At 37.0% G+C, this 17,492-nt stretch overlaps 1 protein-coding gene across 11 annotated transcripts in view; it reads right to left on the reverse strand.

The window, feature by feature from the left end:
- The window catches only part of ATP2B2 (ATPase plasma membrane Ca2+ transporting 2), a 681,398-nt gene that overhangs the window by 535,056 nt on the left and 128,850 nt on the right, over positions 1-17,492 (reverse strand). Inside the window, exon 1 of one of the 11 annotated variants that reach the window (XM_074198572.1) lies at positions 182-16,101. The exons of the other annotated variants lie outside the window; for them this stretch is intronic. The gene's annotated coding sequence lies outside the window, so the exon portion shown is untranslated. Of the gene's footprint in view, positions 1-181; positions 16,102-17,492 lie in introns of those variants that run through there. 11 annotated transcript variants of the gene reach the window in all.

Here is a 17,492-nt window from a genome sequence, read left to right on the forward strand (position 1 = left end):
CAGCGTCTCAATGATAGAACCAGGCCATTGTTTCCAAACAATTTCCACCTCCCCCTGTCAGTAAAATCAGTGGAAACATAAGAAGCTTAGACCTCCTTTCCCCCACTCTTTTTGGGGAGTTATTCTTACCAAGCAGCCCCCTCCCCAGGTGGGAGTAGCAATCAGGTACATCTCCACTTACCCTGCACAGCAGAACCTATCCACATCCTTGGCCGCAGGAGCGTCTCTCTCTCTCTCTCTCTCTCTCTCTCTCTCTCTCTCTCTCTCTCTCTCTCTCTCTCTCTCCCAGTCACAGACAGACCAGGGGCTGGAAGGGCTGAAGGAAAAAATGCAGCCCTCCTAATTCCCTGTGAGGCTGATGGGAATCTGCCGCCGCAGCCGCCTCCGCTGAGGACTGCAGCATTGGCAGGAGCGTGAGCGCAAAGGTTCTCAGCATCAATAATTCTTGCTACTACAAGTCTCTTCGGGGCTCCAAAAGAAAAAAAAATAGTGTAGAATCCATCCAAGTACGTAACACACTCAGAAATATGCCTTCCCCAATGCAGGCCAAGCCAAAGGCCACCCCTGGAAAATGAAAAGTTCTATACTTTGTAGGGTTGGTGTTCTGCTCCAGTGAGGGTTTCTGTAGGAGTGAAGGTTAACCCATTAAGGACTAACCCTTTTCAATTTAATTTACAGTTCTTTGCATATAGCAAGAACCTAATAAATACTTTTTCATTCATTCATTCATTCATTCATTTTAACCATTTCTATTGGAAACCTGCCTAAAAGGAAGAACACCCCTCCTCTCCCTTAGGACTGAGCACATACAACTCAGACACATACTAGCTAAGTTAAACTGGTCAAGTCATTTCATTTCTAAGGTCCCTTGGCTTCCTTCTTTGCAAAATGGTAAATCAGAATGAGACACAATATTCTACCTACTTCACAGGCCTATTGGGTAGGAAGAAGTTGGTAGAGCTTGATGCGCTCTAGAAATGTGTGTGGCTACACTTCAGAATGTATTTTAACCAATTTTGTGTAGCTAGGGTAATATTACACTAAACATCCACCTGTGCAGTAAAACCTGTTTACATACTGAGAACTGTCTGTCCCTTTATGGAATGTCCCCAGACTGTTCTTGTTCTGACTAGAGAGTCTCCTGCCTCTGGGCATCTCTAAATGATTCACTGTTGCTCTTTACACTCTCATTCTCTCTCAATCTCTCTCTCTCTCTCTCTCTCTCTCTCTCTCTCTCTCTCTCTCTCTCTCTCTCTCTCTCTCTCTCTCTCTTCTGTCTCTTAATGGGCTTTCTTTTCACTCTTTTTTGTTTGTTTTATTGGTCCTAGGATTTCATTGTGGTAGGAAGCTCCCAGTGAGGAAATTCTCTTCAGCAAGGCTGACTAGTATCTGTTCTCATTACTGAGGCAATGAGAAATTCAATGACTAGCCAATAGTCAAACAATTTCTCATGTTAGAGAATTCAAGTCTTCCTGACTCCATCTACCCACTGTACCACACTGCCTCTCTCCTTCTTCATTTCTAATCAGAACTACCTCTTCTGTTGTAAATGGAGTAAATGATTAGATCCACAATTCTTAACTTTTACATTAATGGGATTCAGCTTTTATTATTGCCAATCAAAAAAGGTCATGCCTTGTACATTGAAAAGACACTTGGAACTTGGGAGACATGGGAACCAAATTCAAATCACAGTTCTGACATATTTATAGTATGACTAAGGATTTTAGAAAAGCCACATCACCTCTCTGGGTCTCAGTTTCTTTATCTCTAAAATGGGAGGATTAAATTAGATAACCTTTAAGTGCCTTTCCCTCTCTAAATCTATGATCCTTTGACAGAACTCATCTCTTTTGGTCAGAAAGTCAAACAAGGGGGTGCCTAGGTGGTGCAGTGGATAGAGCACCAGCCCTGGCCTGGAGTACCTGAGTTCAAATCCAGCCTCAGACACTTAATAATTACCTAGATATGTGGCCTTGGGCAAGTCACTTAACCCCACTGCCTTGCAAAAAAAAAAAAAAACAAATGAAAAGAAAAGAAAGTCAAACAAGCAAGTTAGTACATAAGTCATCATTATGCCTTTTAAAAAACATAATCCCATTCAATGGGCATCTTAAAGTTCTTACTATGTGCAAAACACAAATATAAAGATACAACATTTTTTAAAAAGACATAAGGAATTCACAATCTGAGAAGATTAATTGCCATAAAAATGGTGAAGATAGATAAGATAGTGAGTCAAGTACATGGAGAAGTCTCTTGCTATGAGAAATTTGAGGAGGGAAGAGATGACCCTTAAAGAAGTTGGGAAAGGGGTTGGTTCAGTAAGGATTTTGTGAGGGAAATAGTGCTGATATTACCCTCTGAAAGAAGGAAAGAATCAATAGACAAAGATTGTGAGGAAATGGATAGATAACAAATCCCAAACATGCCAAGAGCAAAATCAAAGACACAGACATACAACAATACAAGAAAGAGTAAGGGAAAGGAACAACCATTTATTAAATACATATTTGCCATGAGCGCCTTGCAAATATTAAAAGAAATTGATTGAAACTAATCATGGAGGGCTTTGAATTCCATAATCATAAGTTTCAATATTATTCAAGAAGCAATGGGGAGCCACATTAGATGTTAGAGTGGAAACGTGATATATTCAGATAAAGGCATTATGAAAATTAATCAGGTCAATGTGTTAACGATGGTGATGGGGTGAAGATATAGAATGAAAGTATGCTTAGTTAAAAGGATACCACAGCAACTGAGATGAAAAGGAATTTTAGAGCTGAAAGGGTTTTCAGGACACCCAATCTACTTTGCAGATGGAGAAACTTAAAGAAATGAAGTGACTGGCCCAAAGCCATAGATAGTACTATAAATAGCAGGCTGGGTGAGAGTCTTTGACTCTTCTTCTCTATTTTTTCCCCTGATCATGCTGGGAGGGTCTTTTAATCTCTTCTCAGTTGTCCTCTCAATTTGGTTCTTTCTTCCAGATGACTAAAGGTATCAGACATCTGTTTAATAGTTCAATGAAGTATACCTGCATGGTATAACAAATAAGCCAACACTGAACAATGGATAGAGAAATAGGAAAAAAAAGAAATAAAGAAAGAAGAAATGAGAGAGGAGAAAAAATGCCAAAAACAATATAGGCTCATTTGACATCTTTCTCCAGAGCACCGATAGTATCAAAATCCAGTCACTTTCAGATGGAGAGTTCATTATGTGAACATCAGTGGTCAGCATGAGGCACACATCTTAGTTTCTGGTGAGAGAGCCTTCAGGCAGAAGGAAGGCTGACTGCCTCTCACAGATATTCTTAAGATCAATATTATGTGGGATTGTGTCTCTTAACCAGTGTTATATTTCCTCTACACCTGCTGAGCTTCTGAAGGTAGAGACTTCCTATTGCCATCTTCCCCTGTCTTCAGGCCATGCTCAGTCTCAGTCACAATACCTGCTCTCTCCCCTTTAGCCCATCCAAAAGAGACATTTAGTGCTAGGGGTTTTTCCAAAAAACAAAATAATCAACTAAGAAAAATTCAATAAAAAATAAAATGTGCAAAGAATTAGCTAATTACAAAATATGGGAATCTTGGGTAAAGAGTCTAGGAGAGCCAGCACAGTCCTGGTCTAACTAGCCCTGAGAGTGGGGTAGCAGGGGTCCATCTCTCAATGTAGCCAGATAACATTTTGCCTCAAGAGTAAAATCTACAATGTGTCTTTCCCCAATTAAGTCAACCAACTGATAAACATTTAGGAAGCTTGTAATTAAATACTATGCCAGGATACAAAGTCCCTGTCTTCAAGGTACTTACATCCTAGAAAGGAAACCATATGTAAATCTTCAAAAAAAAACAAAGTAAATGTATATTAACTATATTTTAGGGGCAATAGAAGCTGGAGGAGGTGAAGGAAAGGCTCATTTAAGAGGTAATCTTTAAAATGAGCTTGGAAGGAAGCTAGGGATTCTATTGAGGAGAGAGTGCATCACAGGTTCAAGAAAGACTATAGCAAAGATATGGAGCCAGGAGATAGAATTTCATGGCAAAATAATAGTGAGAAATCCCATCTGTAAATTATACTGTAAAGTATAGGGGTCTTCAATGCTTCTAGCCCCTTCCAACAACAGCTGAAGTCCCAGGTTCTAGGTGTTATCTTTCCTACTCAATCAGAAAAGTTCTTTGCACTAACAATAAGAGAGGACCACTTTATCTCAGACCAGTTTACTATTAGTAGAAAGGGAAGATTCAGATTTTATAGTGGATTTCTAGGTGTATTTTCCTCAATGCTTTTCCCAAGGCTATCTGCCACTAGGTTTATGAAGAATAATGAAGCATTAGTGCAATTCAACTTAATGATGCCTTTTTTTCCTCCTTGAAAAGTAAGGTGAAAGGTATTGTCTTTGTGGGCTGAACCCTCCGTTGGTTTCCAATCTAACTGACTAGATTTCCTAATCAGCAGTCTCCAAACTTAAAGTCCAGTAAGACAGAGAGAGTAAAAGTTATATCATTCTACATGTTTATAGATTCTAAGTATTTGCTCACATAAACCAAAAATGTCAGTTACCTCCCAGTTCTACATTATCACTAAAATTTCTCCATTGTCTTCAGTGTCTGCTGCCCTTACATAGTACATTCTAGAGATTCAGACAGAGTAAAGTAAAGACCAGCATTAAAGAATTTGGGGAGAGTCATCTAATCTCTTTGGAGCTCACTTTCCTCACCTGTAAAATGATGGGCTTAACCCTGGTGATTTCTAGGTGATTTCCAAAAACAGACTACAAGTCTACCAAAAAACAAAAACAAAAAAAACCTTAGATGGAGCTGTGTCATACCTCATGAAGTATCATAAGACACCTCTCCAAATGACTGCAGAGGATTATGTAACTGGATTTTATTTGGCTCAGTCCCTTTAACCACACATCTCACCATGCTATATACATTCTCCTACTTAGGTCTTTTCAGGAATCAAACCAGAGCCCAATATAAGCAGATATGTTTACATGCAGGGAGACCAGAACTCAAGGAGAAAGTTCAGAAACACATTCCAGGGAACTGACCAAAAATGCAATTTTTCAGAATTAGCAAATATAAGCTTCTGGATCTAACCCTCTCTCAGTTGGTCAAGAAAGGGGCTACTGATAGAAATAAAATTTCCTAATCCATAGTGCTAGATGATGTGTTTTCAAATCCACCTTTATTGCCTATGTGACATTCAGCAAATTACTTAACTTTCCTGAGTTTCAGCTATTTTATGAGAAGTTTAGACAAAATAATATCTAAATTCTTATCTAGCTCTAAATTCAATTAAGCCTATAAATACCAGTAAAATCTTCTCACATAGTCTACTTAGTGATATTAGTCTATAAATACTTTACCTTCACAGTACATGGGATCAACAAAATGATGATGGTTTCCAAATTTGACTTTGAAGGAGGTGAAGCTTGAAACTTCTAAGCTAAATATTGAAGCTAAAATATAGATGTCCTTACCAAAAGACATACCCCATGAAACAACAGTAGAGTCATAAGTCAAATTTCAGAAAAGTGACTCCCAAACTCACACAGGCCAGCATTTATCTATTGTCATGCTTCCCCACCCTAGAACTCCATGCAATTTTTATGGTCTGGTATAGATTTTAATGATTCAATCAATCAACACACTGTTAGAGCTATATATGAATATGCATATATATGACACATAAATGTGTATATGTATTTTATATGCCTATATTTACAAATTTATATACACCACAGGTATAAATATATATTGTAAAAATGTGTATGCATATATTTAGTATGAATTTATTTGAGCCAATATAATGAGGAATAAGAATTAACATTCATATAGGGCTTTAAGGTTTATAAATTGTTTAACTATCTCATTTAATCCTCACAACTAGTTCTAAGGTAAGTGCTATTATCAATCATTTTACAAATGAGGAAATTCAGACTGAGTGAGGTGAAGTGTCTTGTCTAGGACTACATGACTAGAAAACATCTAAGGCAGGTCTTCTTGACCCTACATCTAATGAGCTATCCACTATGCTACTTAACTATTCCTCTTAGTCATTACAGTTACTCAGCATTTAATTTCATTTTGGTATTCTTTTCATTTTCATTACTGTAATCATTGTTCTTTTGTCTCTGCTCACTTCATTTCAGTTCACATAAACGTTCTCATCTTACTTCATTTTTTCACTCTGTGCGTCTGTCTCTGTAAAAGGGCAGCATAGTGGGCAGGTTAGGAACACCATCCTGGCTCTGGCTTTTGCTGGTTTTTTTTCATCTAAATTGTCCAAGATCTTAATCCAAGGATCTAGAATTTCTTCCCTAAAAAAATCAGTGTTAGGTATTCATTTTCAAATAAGCAACCCATTCACCATCACAAATGAAAAATAAAAAATAGGAGACATATGGTATGTACCAATTGTCTCAGCTTAGCTGAAGTATTGAGTTCAACTGGGTTATAATAACTCAGTTCATAATTAAAGCATTTATTAAGCACCTATTGTTTATTGAGCTCTGTGCTAGGTCCTAGATGTACAAAAGCTTTTTAAAAATGAAACAACTCTTTCCTTCAAGGATGTTATTCTATTGTCACAAGCAGCATATGTACAGATAGGTAAATATAAAAATATATGATAAATATGAAGTAATTTGAAGGTGACAGCATCAACAACTGGGGGGTGGGTTTGGAAAAGTCACAAAAAGGAGATGGCACTTGAACCTTGAGCTTTGAAGGAAGAAAGGCATTACAGTTCACAGAGGGATAAAATAAAGTATTCTGACATGGGGACAATCTATACAAAGACAAGAAGGTAGGTAGTGGAACACCATTTTTAAGGAATAACAAATATGGTTTGCCTGGAATATACAGATATGAGGGGGAGTAATATATAATCAGTCTAAAAAGAGAGACTGAGGCCATTGTGAAGGGCTTCAGATACCAAACTGAGAAGTTTAAATTCTACTTGAAACCAGTGAAGGACCTTAAGCAAAGATTTAACCATAGGCAGAAAGATAGATTGGGAAGAAGAATGACTAGAAGCAGGAAAACCAATTAGGAAACTGTTGTGATAAAATAGGAGAGAGGTGATGGATGATTATGGTACAAGTCTCAAGAAGGGGACTGACACAAGACATGATGCAGAGGTAAAATCAACAAAATTTGGCAAAAGACTGGCTATAGACAATGAGGAAGAGTAAGGTATTACAGATAGTTCCAAGGATGTGAGCTGAGAGACTAAAAGGTTGGTGATTTCAGAAAGATTGAAGTTAGGAAAGTGAGGGATTAGAAGAAAAACAATGATTTTCCATTTGGGATATGTATTTTAAATTCCCACAGGACATCCAGATGAAAATGGGGAACAAATAGTTAGTGATGGAGGAATGGAGCTCAGGAGGAATATCAGGTCCAAATATGTAGATTTTGGAGTTACCTGCACAGTTATAAATAACATATATAAACAATACAAACACTAAAAAACAACAAAAGCACAGATATAAAATTGAATACATGGTTCTCAAATAAAGTCACCAAGAAAAACATGTAGAGAAAGAAAAATGTTCACAACTTAGTCTTGACATATGCATAGTGGGTAAGACAAGGGTGTTGTTATTCAGTCATTTTTAGTCATGCCTGAATTTTGATGACCTCCTTTTGGATTTTCTTGGCAAAGATATTGCCAATTGTTTCTTCAGGTCATTTTATGGATGAGGAAACTGAGGCAAAATGGTAAAGAGATTTGTCAAGGATCATATTGTTAACAAATGTCTGAGGTTAGAATTTGATGATGACTCTTCCTGACTCCAGATCTGGCACTCTACTCACTGCACCATCAAGCAGTCCTAGACAAGGATGATGATACCACAAAAGGAGATAAAAGAAGTTGCCAACCATTAGAGAACCAGAAGAAGAATGTTCTGAGAATGCAGGGAAGAGAAAGAGAGTTTAGGAAGAGTAATCATCTAGGAGGGGGAGATAGTCAACAGTATTAAACTCTACAGAAAGACAGAGGAGATTTTTGAAAAGACCAGTGAATCATTGGTACTATAAGAAAAATCCATTTCAATTAAGCATTAAGATATAAGGGGTTGAGAAACAAATGGGAAGAAAGGAAATGGAGGTAATGTTTTATACGGTTTTTTTCTAAAAGTTTAAATGCAAAAGTAAGGCTAGAGATATAGAAATAATTTGAAGGGATGGAAGGGTCAATTAAAGATTCTTTAATGATGTGGAAGATCTGAGCATGTTTCAAAGTAGCAGGAAATGAGTCAAAGACTAAAGAAATATGTAAAATTACAAAGAGATGGTCTGAGGGAGTGAGATCTCTGGGAAAATAGAAGAGGTGAGAGTAAAAAAAATATACACACACAAGTGGAGCAGTTACAAATTCAAGTAGAAGAACTACCTCATCGTCTAAGACGAACAAAGAAGGAAAGAAGTGATCTTAAAGGGGTTTGAAAATAAGACATTCAAAACATATGGCCTCAGTTTTCTAGATGAAATATGAGGCAAAAGTCTTTTATTGAGAAGAGAATGAGGGAATTAGTAAAGGTGGTTTGAGAAAAGTTTCTAACATGCTATGGGACAATGAGTTAATCTGAAAAGAGGATAAGAATTTCCATGCAGCAGTAAGACCCCAGTTGAGATATGATGGTGCAAATTTTTGATGGATTTAAGTCCACGTTTTTGTGTGGCTTCCTCTAGCATGGTGTGTTCTCATGAAGAAAAGAAGGTGAATGGTGATGGGGATAATCAAAGGTTGGAGTTTGGGAAGAGGAATAGGAACAGTCAAGAAAACAATATATTCAAGTGCAGATGACAGATTAGAGTTGAGTTGGTTAACTATGGCATCAAGAATTCAAAAGAAGGAAAATGAGGCCAGAAGGAGGGACAGGGTGGAATGTCTAGTGGTAAGGATGAAGAAAAAGTATGAGAGGAGTGAAGAAGAGGGAAAGATGGAAAGATAGGAGATTATAATCAGAAAAATTTCAGAGGTTCAGAACCACAGACATGTGGAATGATTGTTTATAATGATGAGATCAAATGATCTCTTTGTGAATTTAGAGATCAAGGGAGTTGCAGAGACTTGATGAGCTGGGAAGTCAGAAAGTACTAATAAGACTTTGCAATCTTAATTTTGTCACTGGTCTCAGAAAGTTAGTAAGGAAAATCCCTCTACCAATGTGGATAACTGACTGATCTGCTACTTGTAGAGCTGCCAAAAGCACTACCACGTCGGTCCTAATATAGGTGCTACCCATTAAAACAAAATTTCTTCAAAAGAGAAAAAAAGAGGAATACTCTAAAACTATTATACAAAATTACCAGAGAAAAGATATGTTTCCTTTGAAACTTACTTATTTTGTTTTATATTTAAGTATCCTGATGAAATCAAAATGGTTATATCATAGCACTTAGTATGCTATTTTACCAATTAAACAATCTCCACAATTCCCATAATCTACATTTTCATCAAGGACTGCTTATACCATGATCTCATTATCATATACGAGTGTCCCATGTACATGATTTGCAACTCTGAAATGTCTCTGTCTATGATCTCTCATACTTCCATTTCTCCTTGATTTAATTAAATATTTATTAAGTATCTACTATGCATAGAAATAAGAAGTAGCAGCATGGCAGAGTGAATAGCCAGACTCATAATCCAGGGTTCAATTCCAGGCTCTGAAACTAAATTCCATTAGGAAAATCACAATCTCTCAGTGCCCTACTGACAATATTCTAAGACTTTAAACTATAAACAAGTTGCCAATTTGGATGGAGAGAAGAAATTTATCCATCAAGTGTTCCCTTTACCAGTGAAATAAGAATTCCAAACAAAAAATATATGGCTGCAGTTGGCACTAGGAATATAAAGATGAAAATATAACACACCTTGTCCTCTAGAAGCTTACTTTCAACTTGGGTTATTATGTCTACTTTGCCAATCTCGCAGAATTATTGTGGGAATAAAGTGAGATAACAGATGTGAAAAATTAAAAGTCTTATATAACTGTCAGGTGCTGGTGATTATGTGCAGAGAACAATAAAGAATTTTTAATAAAGATGATCACTAAGGAACAATAATGTCCCCTAGGCTGTCTGAGCAGCAAGCTGGCTGCTAGCCATGGTGCTGACGAGGCCAGCAGCTCCACGGGGAAGATTACTGGCCAAGGTGCTGATTCATCTAAGCCCCAGGCATTTTGACACCTGTGCACAGTAGGTAAATAAACTATTCCTTCTTTGCAACTGTTGCAACTGAAGGCTGAGGAAGTGAAGATAGAAGTCTATCTATACGAGCTACATTACCAGGCAAATAGAAACAAGGACCAATATAGGAGTTCCAGTTTTTGCAGATAATACTGTACAGTATACATTGGTCTTTTTTCAGTAAGATTATTTATGTAAGCATATAAAGGAAACCAAGGCAACTGAGCTGTGGGGTTGGAAAGTAGAAGCATCAGGCAATAAGAACATTGAACCAGTCTCTCATTCAGTTTGAACCTGCCTGAAGGCAGCAGATAAAAACAGGAGTGCCAGAACTTCTGGACTACTGGTCATGGGCTGAACCATCATATTCTTTTAGAGTTTTATTTTGAAGGAAAAGAGAAATAGTGATGAATTCTCGTTGTCCATGATATGTTGCCCTTATGCTTTCCTTGTATGTTGGTATCATTTGTCCCTCAGGATATCTTCCATACCAGGTCATGCTTTAAGCTTTTTTTTTTAATGAATTCTTAGGCACAAGGACCACTGAAGGACGTAGCAATGCTGAATCTGTGAAGCATTACCCGGGTAGCATCCAACTAAATATATGCATCTGAGAACATCCTCTCTTTGAGGAAAGTGAGATCTCTCTTTCAAGAAATCCTTGATTCACAAAGTTTCAGTCTTATAGTTACTTTTTATTCTCTCATCAGAATTCATCCAGTCACCAAGTTCAATCAATTTCCCCCTCTATTTATCCATTCCTCTCTAATTCTTCAATCAGAAAAACAGACTTATGACTTCATCATGTTATATCATTATTATTACCACAGTCTCCTGTCTATCAGGGCTACCCCATTTGCAAATGGGTCTATTTCTATCTTCAAAGATAAATAGTATGTTTCCCAAATGTCACTGTGTGGAGCACAAAAAGTCCACATAAAGGCAGCATGACCCAGCATAAAAACATTAATGTTATCCTAAGGTAATGATTATACAAAATCAAAGTTTCAAAGTGAGTTTTGAGATCATGTAAATATATCCATGCATAAAATGTTTAATATTCAATGCTAATAAAATGATTTTAGTACTCAGAAAATCAGGTATAAGTTTATACTTGATTTAAGCTTACATTACAATGTCTATAACTGAGTATGGTAGAATGATGATATTTCTGAGCAAGACAAGGTTGGGATAAAATACCAACATATTGGGGAATGAAAATGAATCATGTAAAACAGTCAGCTTTCCACTCTTCATTGTCTTGTCTCCTCATCTGGTTTTGACCTAGTGTGCTGAATCTTCATTCTGCAGTTTTCTACCTTTATCTCACTCACTGGATTTCAGTGCTCTGAGAAAGCACAAATATTAATCTGCCTTATCTAAATTCCATTGGCCTGGGGCAGCTAGGTGGCACAGTGAATAGAGCACAGGCCCTGGAGTCAGGAGGACCTCAGCTCAAATCTGGCCTCAGACACTTAATTACCTAGCTGTGTGGCCTTGGGCAAGCCACTTAACCCCATTTCCTTGCAAAAAACCTAAAAATAAAAAATAAAAAATAAAAAAATAAATTCCATTGGCCTTTCCCCAAGAAATGACTGCCTCCCTCATTCCCTAATTAAAAGTACACAACATACCCTACTCCCATGTGAGATAAAGGCACTATCATATCACTGATAGAACCAAAGTATAGAATGATATATTTAGAGCTTCAGAGTCTAACACCTTCATTTTACAAATAATGGAACTGAGGCACAGGTAAGTTAAGTGATTTTCCAGGGTCACATATTTTGTGACTGAGATAGCATTTGAACTCAGGTATACACTAAAATATAATGTCCTGCCTACCACATCATGTGTGCTGCCATTTAAAACATGTATGACATAATAACTTGACAAAAAATACTGGAAAGGATTGCTATTTCCTATTCCAGCTCATTTTTACAGATGAGGAAACTGAGGATTAAATTACTTGCCCAAGGTCACACAGCTAGTAAGTGTCTGATGCTGAATTTGAACTTAGGTCTTCTTGACTTCTGGTCTAATATGATATCTACTGTACCACCCACCTGGCTGTCCCACCATGTTACCTATCAAATATACTCTGGTAACTGGAATAAAGAATAAATATAATAAAAAATCCTTATAGTACATATTACATAGTATCATTTTCCTGCAGGTAAATAATTAATTGAAGCAAAAGTTAGACAGAATGTAGCACAGTTGATAATGCAGTGTTTAATGAGCACCTAAGTAATAATCTGTATGGTAGGGCCCCTTAGGGAATACCAGCAAAAAGTATAAAACATGATACTTGACCTTAAAATGGTTTAACTATTTAGGAATGGAGGAATAGGAAGTAGAGAAGGAAAAACTGACAGAAGAAGAGACAATTACAATTGGGAGGTATGGAAAGGAGTAGAGTGCTAGGTTTAGACACAGGAAGTCTTAAATTCAAATCCTTCCCCTGATGCTAATTCACTTTCTCCAGGAATTGTAAAACAAGAATACTTCACAGAGTTGTAAGGTCTAAATGAGATAGCATATGGAAAGCACTTTGCAAATGTTATAATACTATATAAATGTTAGTAATGATGATGATCATTTTAGCACATTCATTGAGGTTCTGTCTAATAAAAAGTCTATCATCAACTCTCCTGAATAGAATTAAGTATGACTGCCAAATGAAAGAAGGCATTGAACCAAAACATCTTTAATCACTTAATGTATAAGGATAGAAACAAGTTCTATGATTCCACCAATAAAAAATTAAATAGTTCCTTTATCTCATGGGATAGCTTCAATGACAGAAAAAATGACATTTAAACTTGATAACTTTAAAATTCTTGATAATAAACTGAAAGTTCTGAGCTTGAATCAGAAAGTCATATTGAACTATTGGTTGAAGATGATCCTTAAAAATACCTTGATTTCCTGCAAGCAAGATACACCGAGCATGAAGACATCAAGGAGAAGGTTGTGTCTGAACATAAGAGACTTACTGGCATCCTAAAATCAAAGCTGAATGGGAATTAACATCTACACAGTATTTGTCTTAAGAATCATAAAATAATAATAGATTTGTAAAGCATTCCCCCCCAAAATAACTATATGGTATTAATGAGACACAGGAGCAATTCCAATAAGGCATCTATAATAAGTTTAGCACTTTTCAACAAAATAGAAAAGAGCATTGATGTTATTAAAGAAAAAATAAGTTAAAACCTATAAAAAGGGACTACTTCCAGCCAAGATGGCGGAGAGAAGACAGGCACAGTTCTAAACTCTCCTGATCTTTCCCCATTGATCATATGAAATAAACCTCTTAACAGGAATCCGACCCACAAAACCCAGAAACAAAAGCCAGGAGAAAGAACGTCTACCTCAGGATTTGTCTCCTGCAGCATCATTGCACAAATTTGGGCAGGTGAGTCTGTGCTCAGAGGGCAGATCAGCCCGGAGTCTGAGGGCCCGAGCCAGACTTGCTGGATTAGTGGTGGGGCTTGAGTCAACTAGGGAGCAGAGGCACTGGTATTGGTGCTGACCCTCTGGAGCTTGCCCACAGGTCTGGGGGGGGGGGGAGTTCCAGTGCAGGAGAGCTGTGGACACCATCCTTGGGCTCCTCTGGTCTGAGGAACTCTAGAGTCCACACCTCCATTACTGATGAGACCTCTTACCCAAACACACAGTTGCAGACTACTTCTGCCTCAGACACAGGTGTGTGAGTAGAAGAACCAGCCCAGCAAACAATAGGGAGAGGAATGACCTCAGGCTAGGCAAAGCCCAACATTGATTGAAGGCAAAAGAATTCCTCCAACTCCTCCCTTCAAGCAAAGGAAGAAGGCCTCAATCAAGTCACAGACACTCCAGAGAAAGCAACCAGCACCTCCTACTGGCCAACCAGAGAACTTGCATTCAGTGAGTAAAGGTCCTAGAGATCCCAAGCCCCTGTGAACCAGCCTCTCCCCAATTCATGGTCTTAGCAAAATGAAGAAGGATCAGCGGAAAGGTGGATCCATAGAAAAATTCTTGGAAGGGAAAGACGCTAACTCAGAGAGACCTAGAACCTCTGAGGAGAATACAATCTGGTCTTCAGCACAGAAAGACTTCCTTGAAGAAGAAAAAAACATCCTTAGAAAATACAATTGGACGAATACAAAAAGAGAATAAATCTCTCAGATCCTCAATTGGACAATTACAAAATGAGAATAAATCTCTCACATCATCAATTGGACAAAGACAAAATGAGAATAACTCTCTCAGATCCTCAGTTGGACAAATGCAAAAAGAAAATAATTCTCTCAAAACCACAATTGGTCAAATGGAAAGCTCTTTCAAAAGTAGAATTGACCAATTGGAAAAGGAGTTGCAGAAGGTTAATGAAGAAAACTCCCCCCCCTAAAAAAAAGAATGGAGTCTGAAGAAATTAATGACTCCATGAGACAGCAAAAGCCAGTTAAACAAAATCAAAACATAGAAAAAATAGAAGAAAATATAAAATACTTCATCAACAAAACCACTGACCTTGAGAATAGATCAAGGAGGGGCAATCTGAAAATTATTGGACTTCCTGAAAACATTGAAGAGAAAAAAAAAAAGCCTGGAATTAATATTACAGGATCTAGTGATGGAAAACTGTCCTGATATCGTGGAACTAGAGGGAAAAGTAGTTATTGAAAGAATACATCGATCCCCTCCAGAAAAAAAAGATCCTAAAATGAAAACACCAAGGAATGTTGTGGCCAAATTCCAGAACTATCAGATAAAAGAGAAAATCCTGCAAGCAGCCAGAAAGAAACAATTTAAATATCAAGGAGCCACAGTAAGGATTATGCAGGACCTGGCTGCATCAATATTAAAGGATCAAAGGGGCTGGAAGGAGATATTTCCAAGAGCAAGGGAGCTTGGAATGCAGCCAAGAATCCACTATCCCACAAAGCTGAGTCTTCTCTTCCAGGGAAAACAATGGACATTTAATGAAATGGAAGAATTTCAAAAATTCCTGATGAAAAGACAAGAGCTAAGTAAAAAATTTGGACATCAAACAGGAGGTTCAAGAGACACATGAAAAGGTTAAAAAAAGGGGGCGGTAAAAGGAAAAAAACTGCTATCCAATAAGTTGAAACTGGCTATATTCCTGCATGGGGGAAAAAGATTCTCATAAGTCTTGAGAATTGTAACTCTAACAGAGAGAATATACCTAGCCAGAAATGATGGACATTCACAATCTATCCATGAGACTGCTATCTAATGGGATGTATATGGCTTTAACCCCACTTGGGAGAAAGAGTGTAATAACTCTCAAGAATTTTAACTCAATTAGATAGAATGTACTTAGCTAGAAGTGACAGATACTCAGAATTTTCTGTGACTCCTTAAAAATAGGGACAGAAAAGAGATGGGAGGAGGGAGGGGATTGAATGGGGTAAATCTCATTACACTAAGAGGTACAAAATACCTACGGTAAAAGAGGAGAAGAAGGGAGCAGATGAGAAACACCTGAATCTTCTTCTCATCAGACTTGGCTCAAAGTCAACCTACACATACTCAGTTAATTTATAAAACATCTAACCTTTCAAGTATTAAAAGAGGAAAAGGGAAGTGGGGAAAAGGGGGGAAATAACAAAAGGAAGGGAAGGGAAAAAGGAAAAAGGGAAAGGAGAAAGAAAGGCAAGGGGGTGATATAGGAGGGCAAACACTGAAAAGGGTGGGTGGTATTCAGAACAAAATACTGGGGAACATGGATAAGGGGGGAAGGGAGAAAATACAAACAGAGGGAAGATAGCATGGAGGGCAATAAAGGATTAGTAATCATAACTTTGAATGTGAATGGGATGAACTCTCCCTTAAAATGTAAGTAAATAGCAGAGTGCATTAAAAACCAGAATCCTACAATCTGCTGCTTACAAGAAACTCATTTGAAGCAGAGAGATATACATACAGTAAAGGCAAAAGGTTGGAGCAAAATATATTTTGCTTCAGCTGAAATAAAAAAAAAGCAGGGGTAGCAATCCTTATCTCAGACAAAGCAGCTGCAAAAATAGATAGTATTAAAAGAGATAAGCAAGGAAACTTTATCCTCCTGAAAGGTACCATAGATAATAAATTTATTTCAATACTGAATATATATGCACCCAGTGGGATAGCATCCAAATTCTTAGAGGAGAAGCTGAAAGAACTACGGGCAGACATAGACAGCAAAACTCTACTAGTGGGAGACCTCAACCTCCTGCTCTCAGATCTAGATAAATTGAATCATAAAAAAAACAAGAAAGAAGTTAAGGAGGTAAAATGACTGTCAGAAAAATTAGATATGGTAGGCTTAGGGAGGAAATTGAATGGGAATAGAATGGAATATACCTTTTTCTCTGCAGTACATGGAACTTATACAAAAATTGACCATGTACTAAGACATAACAACCTAATGATCAACTGCAGAAAGGCAGAAATAGTGAATACATCTTTCTCAGATCACGATGCAATAAAAGTCATATGCAATACTGGGCCAAGGAGATATAGACCCAGAGCAAATTGGAAATTGAATAACCTCATTTTAAAAAATGAGTGGACCAAAAAACAAGTTATAGAAAGAATTAATCATTTTTATCCTAGATAATGATAATAATGAAACAACATACCAAAACCTATGGGATTCATTCAAAGTGACTCTCAGGGGATATATTATAGCTTTAAATGCTTACATGAATAAATTGGAGAAAGAGGAAATCAATGAACTAAACATGCAACTAAAAACATTAGAGAAAGAACAAATAAAAAATCCCCAATTAAATACCAAATTAGAAATTCTAAAAATTAAAGTAGAAATTAATAAAAAGCAAAAGCAAAAAAAACTATTGAATTAATAAATAAAAACAAAAATTGGTATTATGAAAAAACCAATAAAATTGATAAACCTCTGGTCAATTTGATTTAAAAAAAGAAAGAAGAAAACCAAATTGCTAGTATCATAAATGAAAAAGGTGAACTCACCACCAATGAGGAACAAATTAAAGTAATAATTCGAAATTATTTTGCCCAACTCTGTGCCAATAAATTTGATAATCTAAGTGAAATGGATGAATATTTACAAAAATATAAGTTACCCAGGTTAAATGAAGAAGAGATTAAATACCTAAACAACCCTATCTCAGAAAAAGAAATTCAACAAGCCATCATTGAACTCCCTAAGAGAAAATCTCTAGGGCCTGATGAATTCACAAGCGAATTCTACCAACCATTTAAGGAATAATTGGTTCCAATTATATATGAACT

The sequence above is a fragment of the Macrotis lagotis genome, chromosome 8 (assembly GCF_037893015.1).
Source record: "Macrotis lagotis isolate mMagLag1 chromosome 8, bilby.v1.9.chrom.fasta, whole genome shotgun sequence".
In the NCBI taxonomy this organism is placed as follows: Eukaryota; Metazoa; Chordata; class Mammalia; order Peramelemorphia; family Peramelidae; genus Macrotis; species Macrotis lagotis.